The 17,585-nt window shown below is 41.5% G+C and overlaps 1 pseudogene; it reads right to left on the reverse strand.

Moving 5' to 3' along the window:
- Positions 1-6,413: 6,413 nt before the first annotated feature.
- On the reverse strand, positions 6,414-16,829 carry LOC139473706 (uncharacterized; annotated as a pseudogene).
- Positions 16,830-17,585: the final 756 nt, after the last annotated feature.

The following is a 17,585-nucleotide window of genomic DNA, read 5'->3' on the forward strand; positions in this document are numbered from 1 at the left end:
AAAATGTCCAATTTGTGATGACCCTCCCCAAATGTGTATTATGTTTTCGGACCCTCCCCAAACGTGTATTAGGTTTTCTGACCCTCCCCAAACGTGTATTAGGTTTTCGGACCCTCCCCCAGAGACTGTCCTGGCCGCCACGGCTGACTGAGTGTCGTCGTACTCGATGGCGTGCATCAAGAGTCAGTTATTGACCGGCCGCAGTGACAGCTGATGACGGCGTTGAACACCACTCACTCACCAACCATCTATGGGTGCTTTTATCACGCAAGGCGCCACCATTAAACCGCTAAACGTATTCCAAAGACTGGAGACATTTACTATTTCAGGCAACTCAAGGGAAACCGCATGGAACAATTCAGTGAGTGAGTGAGTGAGTTGGGTTTAACGCCGCTTTTAACAATATTACAGTTATATCATGGCATGTCAGCTTAATGTGTGAGGAAAGACCGAAGTGATGCAGGTCTTCTACGAGCACGAGTATGGTGCTGACAAACCTAGAAACATAATAGGGGCGAACCGAGATTCGAACATCATAGGTTTCTGGCGTGCCCATGGGACGCAACTCTGCACAGTGAATCGCGGCGTCTTAGACGACTGGGCCACCCGTGCCCCCTGCCCTTTAAGAGACATATAACCTCTTGTGAAGACTTTCACTCCGGCAACAAACATATAAATGACGTCAACAGTATACATACATATACATATACATACATATCTTTCCACCAAAACACCATACACCTGACATTGTTTCTTCACCTTTCATCAAACACTCTCAATGCCCCGTGGGTTTCCGAGTTAGAATAGGCCCCCAGTTACCTATGGTGGTCGTACAGGCGACTAAACGGATCGGTTGGTCAGACTCGAATACTTGGTTCATTGCGTGTCAGAGTACTTCGACGGCGTGATCTCAGCATCGATCACTGGATTGTCTGGTTCAGAATCGATTTTATCATCCAAAACTGGCTCCCCTTCTTGCGTTTCATTTACTGTGTTGAACCAAACTCACCAACTGTATCTGTGAAAAAGACACTAACAACCAATACATTGTTACATAATATTTGAGCCACAAGAATTTTCATCAACATATTGTTATAGACTATTCTATTCAAATGGAATTCAACTGATAGTGTGAAAGGATATTTGATACAAACGAATCGAACCTTCACGCCGTCCGGGATTCCAGACGGACCCAAAGTGTCGAGGTAAGATTCAGGATCACCATGATGGAAACGGTCAACAATGTCTGGCATCTTTGCTGCCAGGTCGCTGTGCTCAGTGGGATCTTCTGTATTTAGGAGACCGCCTCCGTTGTCTAGTGGAAGACCGTCCTCCAGGAGAGTGGAAGGTTCCGGTTTCGATACCCGGCTGCGTCATAACGAAAGATGGTACCTGTTGTTACCCTGCCTGGTGCTCGGCATTAAGGGGCTAAAACAAGGACTGGTCGGCACGGAGTCAGTATACTGTGTCTGAATTTGGTATTCGTGTTGAACTGCGGCATGGTATCTCAGCGGGCTAGCACAATAAAGTCGCACTAGTCCGGACTAGTACAGGCAGCCACACACACTGTCATCGTATGACTGTCATTTTAATGGTTGATTTCGTTGAGATTATGATCTTTTCAATACATTATACTTCATGCATCTATCTTTTGTGTATTTATAAACAAGAGTGATTTAAAACAATGGTAGGGTTTCTCTTGGCCATCAGTTTATGTAATAGACGTGGAAAACTCCACTTCTCGGGTACTTAGCCTATTATGTAAGACACATATGCGAGGTGAAACTTTGTAAACAAAGTCAATCTTACAATATTAATATTGATCAGAGTCTGTTCCATGAAGCACGCTATATATATTACCTTTCTGAAATCTTGTCGCCGATATCTTTTATGTGAAAATTGTCATACTGAAGACGAAAGCACAGTCCATTTTCGGAAGAAGGGGTCGTAAAATCGCGTTAACATGGTTCTGAAATCTTTTTTAGAATTTCACACGCTTTGGACCTCGTTCTTCGAAGGTAGATATTCAAATCAACACACATAAACAGAAAGTATATTTTTAATAGGATTTACACTTCCCAAATAATCAATAATGTTGATTTTACTTTGAATCATTTTCGATAAATCATCGAGTCTTCAACAATGCATATTGCTTTAACCATTGATTTTCATGCAGACAATTATTTTGTAAGTAACGAAATGAGGCATCAACGAACCAAATCTAATTGTTGTCAAGTATTATCATGTGTTGCTGTGTGTCATCGCCCATCTGTCAAATGAGTGTGCGTGCGCGCGTGCGTGCGTGCTTGCGTAATTAGGTGAGTGTGAGTGAGTGAGTTGGATTTAACGCCGCTTTTAACAGTGTTCCAGTTATATCACGGCGTGTCATCTTAATGTGGGAGGAAAGCCCGAAATGATGCAGGTCTCAGACGTTTACCACTTCGGTGAAACCCACGAGCACGGGTATGGTGCTGACAAACCTAGAAACATAGTCGGGGTGAACCGGGATTCGAACCCACAATCATAGGTTTTTGGCGTGCCCAAGGGACGCAACTCTGCACAGCGAATCGCGGCGCCTTAGACGACTTGGCCTCCCGTGCCCCCGATAGTAATTAGGGGCACGAGTGAATCTTCGACACGATCTGTGCGTACATGAGGGTTGTATTAACTTCTTGGTTCATGTACATAATATAACAGTTGTTTGTTGTTTAACGCCGCACTCAGCAATATGCAAGCTATTTGCAGGCGGTCTGTAAATAATAGAGTCTGGACTAGACAATCCAGTGATTGACATCACGAGCATCGATCCACGTAATTGGGATAGGATGACATGCATCAACCAAGTCAGCGAGTCTGACCACCCGATCCCGTTAGTCGCCTCTTACGACAAGCAGAGTCGCCTTTTATGCGAGAATAGATCTTCATAAATGCTTGAATATTGCGGAGTGCGGCGTTAAATAACAAACAAACATATTGTCCAAATCAGATACACAGGAACTTTTATAACGCCGTTTCTCAGCAATATTCCAACTATATCACGGTGGTCTGTAAATAATCGAGTTTGGACCAGACAGTGATTGACATCATGAACTTCGACCTACGCAAATGGCTCATGATGCCAATCACAGGATTATCTGATCCAGACTCGATTACTTACAGGCCGCCATCATATAGCTGTGTGAACAATATGTCCACGAAAAAGTTATTTTAAAAATGTGAGTATATTTGGCTTTACGCCACTTTCAGCTATATTCCAGCAATATCACGTCGGATACTCCAAGAAAGTCAAGCGCATGTGTCCATGTTGGGATCCCGGGGTCCAGGATTACGATCGAACGCTTCAACAACCAGGCTTAACAACCGTGTTATGGCTCATGTATTGCTAGATCGGTGTAAACACTATTCTCTCCTACTCCAGATATTTCATTTGACTTCCTTTTGGTACACGTTGGAAATATAAAACGTCAACGCCAGAAAATAACCAGTCTCGATTATCCACCGAAACAGATTCTATTGGAATATATACCAATGGAAAGAAAGACCGGATCTGTCCGAAGCGTATCGAAGATGCCACATGTCCACAAAAACCGCGTGCTCCGTGTGATCCATCAGTATTTTGCCTTTTACTCTAATGAATTCGCCGTTTCGGCAGATATTCGAGACTGATTTTTTCTTGACGTTTTGGATTGGAGCTTTATCATACCATAACATACAGTGCGGGCCAAAAGAAAGCGTGGCTAAAATTTAAACAAGCAAGAAACAGTTCTACGATGGTGGTGTATCATAGTTGTGTTCTTGACCCAAGTCAAGACCGATAAGGCACGACGGGGTCTAAAATGGAATTTACATAAGGAAATGTTAAACATTGTGTGAATAGAATGTCAATTTTTAACATGAAGCGTGGCTCTCGTGGCGTGTATGACCGCCTTCAGCATGAATACAAGCAAACACATGCCTTCGCATCGATGTAGTGAGTGTCCTGATGACGTCATTTGGGGGGCTTTACCATTCCTCTGTTCCTCTGTCAGAACCTGTGCCAGTTGCTGTGTGTTGAGTGGTGGCTGCTGCCTCCATCAGGGTGGGTCAAGATTCTCGATAGGTGACATGTCTGGAGGGACTGACGTCATGCTGGTTGAGGAATTCCTGACAGAGATGTGCAATGTTGGGTCTTGCGTTGTCCTGTTGGAAAAGGATTCCCTTTGGTTGTTGTAGGAATGGGAGAACCACTGGTCTTATAACGTCATCCCTGTATCAAAGTGCATTCACATTACCATGAAATTATAACCAGTCCGGTTGCCGTCACAGACGGCGCCCACATCATGTCGCTGCCACCTCCGTTAGGCTCCAGCCCTGCCATCATTCTTGGTGAGGCAGAACCCACTCTCGTCCGTGAAGAGGACATGTCGCAGTACTTAGTATTTCAACGCTTAACACGTGTGGTCAGGGTAATATTACCTGGCTGCGTTGGTCAATGTCGTCCACTCGTGAGGTCTGTGGGCTCCAATACCAGTAGCAAGCACTCTTCTTGTTACTGTATAACGACTCACTCAATTGGCTTATGGACATGTGAAGATCAGGGTTAGAATAGGTCTTGAGCAGCCTATGCTTCTCACATGAAGCGACTGACGGGATCAGGCGGTCGGGGTCTCTGATTTGGTTGATGGGTTGCAAGCATGGGTTGCTGAAGAACTATACTAACCCGGATGGGAAAATATGTTAGAATAATCACATTGTCACTACTTGAAATAAATGTACTGCAAATCATAAAGCCTCGAACAACGTTAAAACTAGGCATTGTCATATAACTCAGGTGTACGACTCCGACTATATCACAAGCATGAGGTTATGAATCACATTCAAATAGTGATAACTGGGGGAAAATATAAGATGTCAATGAAAGAATAACCAGTCTTGATTATCCCCCTTAACACATTCCATTTGGCATATAGGGCAAAATAGCTGTGACAAGTATATGAATGGACCTCTGAAAACTGGTGATGACACCTGGTGTTCGCGAAAAGGGTTAACATGTCCCGCCTTCCTATCAGCGAGAATATCAACCATGGTTCTTTTATGTGTGCTTTGTTTCTTTGTTAAGTAATTAGTTCGGGTTTTCCTGGTTAACTATCCGAGAAATATGTGTGCAAGGCAAAGTTAGTGAGTGAGTGAGTATGGTTTTACGCCGCCTTTAGCAATATTCCAGCAATATCACGGCGGGGGACACCAGAAATGAGCTTCACACATTGTACCCATGTCGGGGTTCGAACCCGGGTCTTCGGTGTGACGAGCGAACGCTTTAACCACTAGACTACCCGACCGCCCCTTCAAAGCAAACCACATGGGGTCAACTGAAGCTGGCTTTTACATTTCTGTACGGTGAATAGGGCCCACCAAATTTGCAAGTTTTAACAAATACCATAAACAACAACCTGGAGATCATACATATCAAGTATTTAACAAATGTCAATCTTGGAAAATGGTAATATGAGGTTGAAGCGTGTGTCACAGCTGGCTTCGTTTAAAATCCGGAAAAAGTGTGATTTGGTAATATGATAGCATGTAACTTGTAAGTTTGTCACAAGTTTGTATGTTTGTTAACGGTGACTTGGTTCGTTGCATGTCATCGTACCGGCGGGGTGGACCGTTACTCACAAATGTAAGTCACTGGATAATCTGGTCCAGACATTATATAGCTGGAATGCTGATGTGCGGCGTTGTAGAACAACCAAAACACAAAATGTGTAGTGGCTAATTGTATTCAGATATATAGGGTGAGTTAATGGATTGTCGATTTTGTGTTTGGTGTTGAAATCCGCACTCCGCACTCAGCAATATCCCAGCCATATGACGGCGACTGTAAATGATAGAGTCTGGACTAAACAATGCAGTGATTGACATCATGAGCATCGATCTAGTCAGTAACGATGACATGAGTCAAACCAAGTCAGCGAGTCTGACTTCCCGATCCCGTTAGTCGCCTCTTTCGACAAGCTGAAGCTGAAGGCGGGATTTTCACGTGTCTCGATATGCAAGTGCCTGTGTGATGTACGTATGTGCTGGTGCAACACATTTGTCTGTTCAGTATTGTAATCAACAGTAAAACACACACGACCGGTGAAGATCCAGGTTAGAATACGTCTTCAGCAACCCATGCTTACCGTATGCTTGTCGTAAGAGGCAACTAACGGGATCGGGTGGTCAGGCTCGCTGACTTGGTTGATGCATGTCATCGTATCCCAATTGCGAGGATCGATGCTCATGACGTCAATCACTGGATTGTCTGGCCCAGACTCGATTATTTACAGACCACTGGAATATTGGCGAGTGCGGCGTTAAATAACAATAAAAGCAAAACACACACCAGATCATGCAGATTTTATTGGCAATGTAGACGTACGCTGATGCAATCTAAGTCAGAGACAGCTTTTCACCCATTTCTCTTCACACCAGGCCTTGGGTGTCTCCTCGTAATGATTCACGCCAAAGTTGTGCGCAGCCTTATAGTACAGGACTGCTGTCTCCTCGCAGGTATCGGCGAACAACAACCCGGGACAAGTCTTCATCATGTTTTTCTTAAAGACATCGTCGCACCAAAGTCTGGATTAACCGAACTTCGCACCCTGAAACAAATACGCCTGATTGTTTACCGCATATTATATATATATATAATGAATCGCAAACGGAACGTCACTTCACCATTGCCGATACCTTACTGGAATTAATAACCCACCAGAGAAGGCTTTAGTCCTGTTTGTCTTGAAGATAACACACAATAGTCTGGATTTACCAAACTTTACACCCTGAAGCAAATACAACGGATTGTTTACCCTTAACAAAATCATTAAATCATGAATGTTTCACATTTATGAAATGGTACTTCATTTTTTGAAAGGTTATTAGTTTGTGTGTTTGTTGTTTAATTCCGCATTCAGCAATATTGCAGCTATATGACGGCGGTCTGTAAATAATCGATCCTGGACCAGACAATCCAGTGATTATGCATCGATCCACACATCTGAGATACGATGACAAGTATCAGGTCAGGGATCCTGTAAATGTCCTCTTACAAGCATAGTCGCCTTTTAAGGCAAGCATGGGTTGCTGAAGACCTATTGAAGATCCGGGGTAGAATAGGTCTTCAGCAACCCACGCTTGCCGTAAAAGGCAACTACGCTTGTCGTAAGAGGCGACTAACGGATCGGGTGGTCAGGCTCGATAATTTGGTTGATGCATGTCATCGATCCCAATTGCGTGGATCGATGTTTCTAATGTCAATCACTGGATTGTCTGGTCCAGATTCGATTATTTACAGACCGCCGTCACATTGCTGCAATATTGCCGATTGCGGCATTAAACAACAAATAAACCTATTCTAAAAGGTTATTAATTTATATTTCTTCAGATATAAGGGTATTCATATTCGTTTCAATCATCCGTCAAAAGCGGTCACAGATTCACTCCGGAAACATATGCCGTCCATATGTACAGTGAGTGAGTGAGTGAGTTTGTTTTACAACGCTTTGAACAGTATTTCAGTTATATGTGGGCGTGTCAGCATTATGATGGATAACAGCCAAAACTCTTGAAATTTACCTCTTTGGTGAGACTCAAGTGCATGGGTAGGGCGCTGACAAACAGATATTATATTCAGGTCGACTGATGGATTCCAACCGACGATATGAGAAACCTATGCATTTGTTTATATAAATAGATAGGTGTGTTTCTCATTGGCTTTGAATGAAAATCACTCACACATCCGTAGCAAATGTCGTGCCTGTTGCAGGAAGGTGTGAATCTATCCTTGAATGGAACCCATTTTACAATTGTAGTACAGCCGTCCACGTGTTCTCCAATACAGTCGTTAGCGACGACCTTGCCTACCACCAACGTCAATACCAAGGTCAACGCATACAACAGCATTGTCATCTGAATTAATGAAGAATTAGTGCTGTATGAAGGTATTGTAAATCCAAACATCAATTTGGTTTATACCACTCTTGTTAAATGTATAATGCTGCCATTTAAACTGAAAAAGTAGTTGCTTCAATTGCAAATATTGCCTTGATCCATATGTTATGGAGCACGAATAAATGATGAAAACATGAATGTAACTACTGACAGACCCGTGAAGACCCGCGGTAGAATAGGTCTTCAGCAACCCATGCTTGCCAAAAAAGGCGACTCTGCTTGTCGTAAGAGGCGACTAACAGGATCGGATGGTCATGCTCGCTGACTTGGTTGATGCATATCATCGATCCCAATTACGTGGATCGATGCTCATGATGTCAACCACTTGATTGTCTGGTTCAGACTCGATTATTTACAGACCGCCGTCATATAGCTGGACTATTGCTGAATGCGGCGTTAAACATAAAAACAAAAACAACAAAAACAAAACATAACTACTGACATTAAACCTGATATGCTTGAGGATTTCTTGAATGCTGCTTGAAATTTGGACATAATACTATTACGCTATTCCTTCTACGAATAACAAGAGAGCTTAAAATGAACACATACCTGTATCGACGATACAACCTGGGCACACGAGAGACATCCACCTCAGCTTTTATATCCAGATACCAAACACACGCCCGACTTGATTGTTGATGGTAATGTAAGTACTTTGAAAGGTAATAACTGTGGGGCTGTCTAGTTTAAACATGCAGAGGTTGGTCATGATTATGGAGAGGATTGTGTCTCTTATTATTTTTATTTTTATTTTGTTGTACAGATTAAAACATATAATGCAGCAAAGAGAGTTTGGTTGGTCCTGGCACAGTCAGGCTGGTTAGGTTCATTATCAGCCCAGGGCCCTTGCAATCCAGTGATTGACATCATGAGCATCGATCCACGCAATTGGGATACGATGACATGCATCAACCAAATAAATTCTGCATGGTCTGGTGTGTGTTTTACTTTGTTGTTTAACGCCGCACTCACCAATATTCCAGCTGTATGTCGGCGGTCTGTAAATAATCGAGTATGGACCAGACAATACAGTGATTGACGTCATGAGCATCGATCCTCGCAATTGGGATACGATGACATACATCAACCAAGTCAGCAAACCTGACCACCCGATCCCGTTAATCGCCTCTTACGACAAGCATAGTCGCCTTCTACGGCAAGCATGGGTTGCCGTAGACCTATTATACCCCGGTTCTTGAAGGAGCTTATGGATATGGAAAGGGTTTTGTGACTTGGTCGTATATAAGTCAATAAAGCCAAATCGGCTGGTGGTAAATGATTTATTCAAAAAGGACAATACCCTCCTAATTGACTGTGCTGTTGCTATTAATAATTTCTTACTTCTAAGACCGTGACCGGATGCATCGTTAAGAGGTAGGGAGATAATGATAGCTTTGGTGTCACCCTCATGACATTGTATTTCGTGATATAATTCGTGAACTATACAAAACCCACATTCTAAGATGAAATTAGAAAATACTCGAGTTCGATTGGTCAATCACAGGTTTCAAATCTTGATAGCCACTTTGACTGCTAATTTGACTGCTGCAACGTATCTAGAACCCTGCATTAATGATCAAATGGCAGTCAGTTCATCATTTAGACATTGAGGTCAAACATATGATCTCACTTAAGTATATTAATACAATGTGTGTCTTCTGAGCCAAACGTATAAAGTGACACACACATGTAGTGCTCAATATGTATCTAAACCTTACTCCTCTATGACTTGAATACTACAAAATCAGACCGATTTCTCTAATCACTAATTATACCTTACAGTCACAATGTTCAAGAGTGAACAATAAGTTTTGTTATAGTGAGTGAGTGAATTGGGTTTAACGCCGCTTTTAACAGTATTCCAGTTATATCACAGCGTGTCAGCTTAATGTGGGAGGAAAGCCCGAAGTGATGCAGGTCTCAGACGTTTACCACTTCGGTGAAACCCACGAGCAGGGGTATGGTGCTGACAAACCTAGAAACATAATCGGGGCGAACCGGGATTCGAACCCACAATCATAGGTTTCTGGCGTGCCGAAGGGACGCAACTCTGCACGGCGAATCGCGGCGCCTTAGACGACTGGGCCCCCGGGGCCCCCGGTGCCCCCCGTGCCCCCTAAATTTGGTTATAAATGACACTGAATCCAATAATCTCACACACTCAGTGTGATTATAATCTTTAGTATGCGTTGTTATAGCGCAGTGGGTTAATAACTTTTGACAGATCGATATTATGAATATTTATTACGTGTTGCGAAGATTTAATGGAGGATTAAGGTGAGCATAATATACACCTGTTGACGTGACGGTGCGTATTCTGACTAACAAGGTAAGAACTGTTTTTCTACTATGTCGAGGAATAAGGATGTGGGTTTGGTTTAACGCCGCTTTGGAGAATATATATGTTATAGCTGGGAGTGGTGTGTGTGTGTGGAGGGGGGGGGGGGGGTGGGGGGGGGTGGGGGGGTGGGGGGAGGACAAAAGCCATGCAGGTGTTATACGTGTACCACTTTGGTGAAACCCACGAGCACGGGCGATGTGCCGATAACCCATGGTGAATCGGGGATACGTTTCCAAGGGCCGCAACTCTGGGGTGACTAGGTCACCCGTGAACCGCTCTTGGGTACAAACAGTGTTTTCACGTGTTGGTCTGATTTCAGTTTCCATTGGATCAATATCGATAACTCAACCCGATATTTCCAGGGTAAAGGTTACATATATACGAGGGCTCATGCTAATTTGGACAACCTCAACTGATCGAACAAAAGGCCAACGTTAAGCTTATTGTATGTCACATTTCTCTTAATGGTCAGAGCTGATTTCAATGTTGGCACGACAAGAACACAACAATTTTATAACCATTCAAGTATTAAGAAGTACATAAGTGGTCGTGTTCACGTTTTGTCAATCCTACATGTAATTACACTGTACATACTTTGTTAAAATTGTTATTGTTAATTCTTTGTGAAATACGGTCGGGTAGCCTAGTGGTTAAAGCGTCCGCTCGTCACGCCGAAGAGCAGGGTTCGATTCCCGACACGGGTACAATGTGTGAAGCCCATTTCTGGTGTCCCCCGCCGTGATATTGATGGAATATTGCTAAAAGCGGCGTAAAACCATACTTATTCACTCTGAAATACATTAATTTTTAATTTGTCATCGTATCCACGTGTTGTGTTCTCAGTTTCTCGTACTTGCAATCGTATTACTATGGATATATAATATTATTACGACATCTTGCGTCCAGGGTAGAAGAGGTCTTCAACAACCCATACTTGCCGTACAAAGGCGACTATGCTTGTAAGAGGCGACTAACGGGATCAGGTGGTCAGACTCGCTGACTTGGTTGGTGCATGTCATCGCATCCCAATTGCGTAGATCGATACTCATGATGTCAATCACTGAATTGTCTGGTCCAGACTCGATTATTCACAGACCGCCGTCATATAGCTGGAATATTGCTGAGTGTTGATTTTATTGATAACGTGGACGTACATAGTTGCACTCTAGGTTAGAGGCAGCCTTGGACCCAAGGCTCCCCACACCATGGCTGTGGCTTCGTGCGGTAACGGTCTCTGCCAGCGACGCGGACAGCCGCGTAGTAGACGTTTGCCGATACCCTGCAGGGAGCGATGTGCCACCATCCACAAGACCTTATCATGTTTGTCCTGAACACATTGTCGCACCAGAGTCTGGATCTACCGAACTGAATGCCCTGAAACAAATATACCAGATTGTCTAAAAAGATAACCAAGATGGTTTATTAATCAATATTTTCTGCACATATTCGTATCCTGTGTCCACTCGTGAACAGCCGCCCGTGAGTGAAGAGCCGCAAGGTTACAGATTACATACATTGTCACACCATAGTGCAAATACTGATTTATTTAGACTAAAAGCGATATGTTAATTTTGAATTAGGTCTGTTGTGTGCAAGTGAAGAGATTCTGCTGCTTATAAGTGAAGTTTAGGTGATACATGTATGTCCGTTTTTCAACACACGGAGGTGGGGTACTGTGTTTGTAGTCTCGGCACAAACATGTCTTTTGTAGTTGACTCAGTACAAGTGATAAATGCTACTTCAAGCACGGAACCAGCAATTATAAAATGGAGGGGGCCAAAATAACACACATACACTCACCCACACTCACATACACACACACACACCAACGCGCGCGCGCGCACACAAACACTCACATACACACACACATACTCACACACAGACTCACTCACATACACACACTCACATACAGTCACACACATACACATACACACACTAACATACAGTCACACAAACACTCACATACAGTCACACACACTCACACACAAACTCACACTCACATACAGTCACACACACACACACTCACATACAGTCACACACACACACACTCACATACACATACTCACATACAGACTCACTCACATACACACACACTCACTCACATACACACACACTCACATACAGTCACACATACACACACACATACAGTCACACATACACACACACACACTCACATACAGTCACACATACATACACACACACACACTCACATACAGTCACACACACTCACATACACACACACATACAGACACTCACATACATACACACTCACATACACACACACATACTCTCTCACACACACACTCACATGCACACGCTCACATACACACACACTCACACATACACACACACACTCATATACACACACTCTCACACACACTCACAGACAGACACACTCACATACACACACGCTCACTCACACACACATACACACACTCACACACACTCACATACACACACTCACACACACTCACATACACACACTCACATACACACATACATACACACATTCACAAACACACCTCCCTAAGTGTGCGCCTCTGTATTTGTGAAACTCGGGGATTTGATTCCACCAGCAGAAACATGGATCCTGTTCAAGTAAACATAAAACCACATCGCCAGACACTAACCAGCCTCGATTATACGACGAAACTGATTGAATTGGGCGTAAAGGGCATAATAAAATGAATGGACCACTGAAAATCAGTGATGACACCAGGACTTGTAAGCATGTTGTAAGAGGAGACTAAATTGGGCCCTCTCGTGGGTAGAACTGGCCCAAAGCGGTCTATGCTGGTGGTAACAGGCGACTTAATTCCTCGGGGGTCAGGCTCGCTGACGTGGTTGATGTGGCTGACGTGGTTGATGGCCTGTCACCGTAAACAGTTACCGTTATCGTTCGTTGCTCATAATATCAATAACAGGAATATCTGCAGTCTGTCTCCAAGACCCAAGAGAATATATTAAAAAAGGAGTCCAACTCAAGTTGCCTCAGCCCGAAATTTAATATTTTTTATTTTGTAGATATATATTTTTAAATGACATATTTTTATATCTTGGACTAAATGATAGTCTAGAATTGCAGGTCCACATTTGACTATTTACAGGCCGTCGTTATATAGCTGGAACATTGCTTTTCCAGTTCGGCGTTAAATAACACATAAGTTCGCATGCGAGCATGTATATCAGTTATATCGCGCGACGCGTTAGCTTGGCGTGGAGTCTATATACTGAGTAGTTTATTTAGTTATTTCTGTTTTGTAGGCCATCGGCCCATGCACGAACTTGTCACCACAATATCATATATATGTATGGAAATTAGGCGGTAGATGACACAATATATTTACTGTCAAGTGCAGATTTACATTTCCGAGCTCCTTTAACGAACTTAGCACATTTGTTAAGAATTGACACATCATCGGAAGTCAGTAATTTATGAATTTAAATATTTGACGAAATGTGCCATTTCGGTATGTACTTATTTCACAACGATACATATGCCTCGCAATCAAATATGAAATGGAGTTCATCTTCAGTGCTATTAGTATTACACATCCTACAAATTCGGTGTACAGTTATAGCTTCTTTACATCTGATATTACAACGCAACGGCAGTTCATGCAATCTCAACAAACATATACATCTTCTTAATTCCCTAACATTGATGTTTGTAACATAATATTCAACAGTCAGCACTGACCTAATATTCTTATAATGTGCAAGTTGTTTTGAAGCATTGATATTACTAAAAGAATTCTGTTTTCCATAATCTTTGTCTGAACATCGACAGAAAATATTAAATATCTCAAATATCTTGACTAACCCATGCAGATCCAAAACCATACGTGCATAACAACAATCTTACACAGGATGCCTATGTCTTCCTTCTTGATGAATCTAACTTCTTAATAAGAAGGTAACGTTATCTTGGATAGCGATCGTTCGACATTCTTAACAATTTACACCAGTACTTTACACATTTTTGGTAGTAATCTATATAAAGTCCATGTCCTAAAGCTGCACTACTCGGTACATGTTTACCAACACCAAATACATATTTACAAAAAATATTATGAAATCTATCAATAACAGATCTTTTTTGGAAGCCCTACACCTCCGCCCCATATAACAAAATAGGTCTTATTTTATATGCAAACAACTTAAATAACATATATAAAGGAATATTTGGGTATTTATACTGTAATTGGTTAATAACAAACAGAGCTTTACTATTTTTGAAACAAGGGTATTTGTACACACTGTCAATTACAACCTAGTAGAAAATAAAATACCTAAATACATATAATAAGTTGATGTTTTTAGTAGCTCTCCATCAAAATAGCGTTCCCCATATTGTCGTAAATGACCACCATTTGGAAAAACTAATAGTTCTGTCTTATCCATATTTATCTGTAAGCATGATTTACAATATTTACATAAAATGTCAATCTTTCTTTGGAAACCAATAAAGCTTCATAAAATACATCAGCATACATTAATAACAGATGTTTCAAATATTCTATACCTATTAATAGAACTCTTACATCTGTATCTTCTATCATGGATTGAAATTCCGAAATAAACAGTGAAATAATATCGGGATGATAACACAACCCTGTCTGACTCCATTTAAACTATCAAAATAATCAGTAATAGTAGTGTTGGATATTCTTACAGCTACGTTTATTATGAACACATATTTCTCAGTACAGAAATTATTTTCTTTGAATAGCTTTATTCATTATGAATATCATAGTAATTTCCTATCAACTGAATCGAATGCTTTCTTAAAGTCTTCATAAATACAATAAAGACGTCCGCCACTTTTAGATAAATACTTTTGTAAAAGTCATTGCAAAGTGAAAATATTATCCGTTGTGCAACAGCCTTTCCTAAATCCTGCCTGCGCCTCAGGTATACTGTTAAAGTGATCAGATAAACGTTTAAGACACACATTTGGAATAGTGGAAATAATTCCCAAAACTATCCATCAAAGATATACCTCTATAATTATTTATACAGTCAAAGTTCCCTATTTTTATGGAGTGAAACAATAACACTCTTAGCTCATTCAGACGGAAAATTACCCGTTGACAAAATATTATACATAACCAACAAATATGGAATTAAAACAGCACTGCAATACTGGATCATCGCAGCCTTAATACCTGTCTACAAGTCTAAATACTGTCTACAAGTTCACGAACACAAGTTTCTTGGTATTCTCATCTCTTCTTCCCGCCAAAAGGCCTGTAACTATTCCTTAATGTAGAGCATTCTGAAAGAATCTCCTTATCACTAGATATTCTAAAGGTGTCTAATACATTAAACGTTTTAGCCTTCATTTCCTCATAGTCTTTATCATACCGTTTTTGTCCAAATGTACGTTTTGATTTTCTAGCACTAGGGAAGTAATCCGCATGAAATAGAACCATTATGTTGTTTGTTTGTTTGTTGTTTAACGCCGCACTCAGCAATATTCTGGCTATATGACAACGGTCTGTAAATAATAGAGTCTGGACCAGACAATCCAGTGATTGACATCATAAACATCGATCCACGCAATTGGGATGCGATGACATGCATCAACCAAGTCAGCGAGCCTGACCACCCGATCCCGTTAGTCGCCTCTTACGACAAGCATAAGAACCATTATGTACAGCATTGGTCAAAACTTCAACAGCTGAATCAATATTCAAAGACAATAAATGAATAAACCCATCCATGTGAAGTGCAGACAATGACTCAGACACATTATTTCGTAAGGCATCACATATTTCATTTCTCCATGTATATCTAGGAATATAATTACAGCATTTCTACATAACATCTTCACCTGTCTGTCTGTCACATCCATGGAGGGTAAGAAGGATAGGAAAGTGATCTGATTCACAGCGAGTACATATGCTAAAGTCGGAAATGTTATCAAATAAACGAGTAGTGCATAGTACATAGTCAACCAAACTAGTGCCACCCTCCTTTAAAGAAGTAAATGATCCGCCCTTATCCCCAGCAAATCCTCCCTTTTATAATATGGACAGAAAACGTACAACAAAAGTCGACCAGATCCCTCCCGTATTCATTAGACATATCATCTCTGGTAGTGCCGAGCACGTCAAATACATCCGATACATACTCAATGTCGTCTAAACATGTTATAAATCATTCTGTTTTCGTCGATAATAAAATCTTTCATATCACCACAGCGTATATTATAGTCGCCAGGAAGAATAACTCCGCAGTCTGGGTATTCATGTCACACAGTAGACAAGCTTTTATCTGAGTACTCTATACCCTTGTGGATTCTATGATGCTATTGTATATTGTCTTAGAAATCACTCACACATCCGTAGCAAACGTCGTGCCTGTTACAGGAAGGTGTGAATCTTTTCTTGAATGGAACCCATGGTAAAACTGTGCTGCAGCCGTTCACGGTTCCTCCAGTACAACTGGTAGCGACGACCTCGCCTACCACCAACGTCAACGTAAACACCAACGTATACACCAGCATCGTCATCCTGAATGAAGAAACAGTGCCATGTCAAGGACGTGCATATTTTTATGTGTTTGTTTTTTAACTCCGCTCTCGGTAATATTTCAGCCATATGACGGCGGTCAGTAATAAATCGAGTCTGGACCAGACAATCGAGGAATAGCATGATCATCGATCCAAGCAATTTGGATACGATGACATGCATGAATAAAGTCAATCAGCCTGACCACCCGATCCTGTTAGTCGCCTCTTACAAGAAGTATAGTCGCCTTTTACGGCAAGCATGGGTTACTGAAGACGTATTCTACTCCGAATCTTCTCGGGTGACATGCACATCTACATCTAAACATCAGTAGGGTGCATTCATCCTTTGTAATGTTAAGATATAATGTTGGCATTAAATACTTGAAAAATTACTGGCTTCAACAAATAGCTCGATGACAAGCTCAAAGAAATGTAAGGTTACATCAGTGTAACATCGGTCTTATACCTGTAAGATGTAAGATCAGCATGTACAGTCCTTGCAGAAAATACTAGTATACGTTAATCTGTCTATGAATACAACAGAGCATAAACTGAACACATACCTGTAGCCAATACACGATCTTCATACACGGGAGCCATGCAACTCACATTTTTATAGTTTCATAGTTTTTGTTTTATAGTTTTATGGTTTTATAAATTTATATTTTGAACATGAACAACACCAGATGTTCAGATTGTAACTAATGATAACAAATAGAACCATTATAGCTGTTACATTAGATATAGTTTGTGACA

The sequence above is a fragment of the Haliotis cracherodii genome, unplaced genomic scaffold (genome assembly GCF_022045235.1).
Source record: "Haliotis cracherodii isolate W230 unplaced genomic scaffold, xgHalCrac1.p SCAF_3, whole genome shotgun sequence".
NCBI lineage: Eukaryota > Metazoa > Mollusca > Gastropoda > Lepetellida > Haliotidae > Haliotis > Haliotis cracherodii.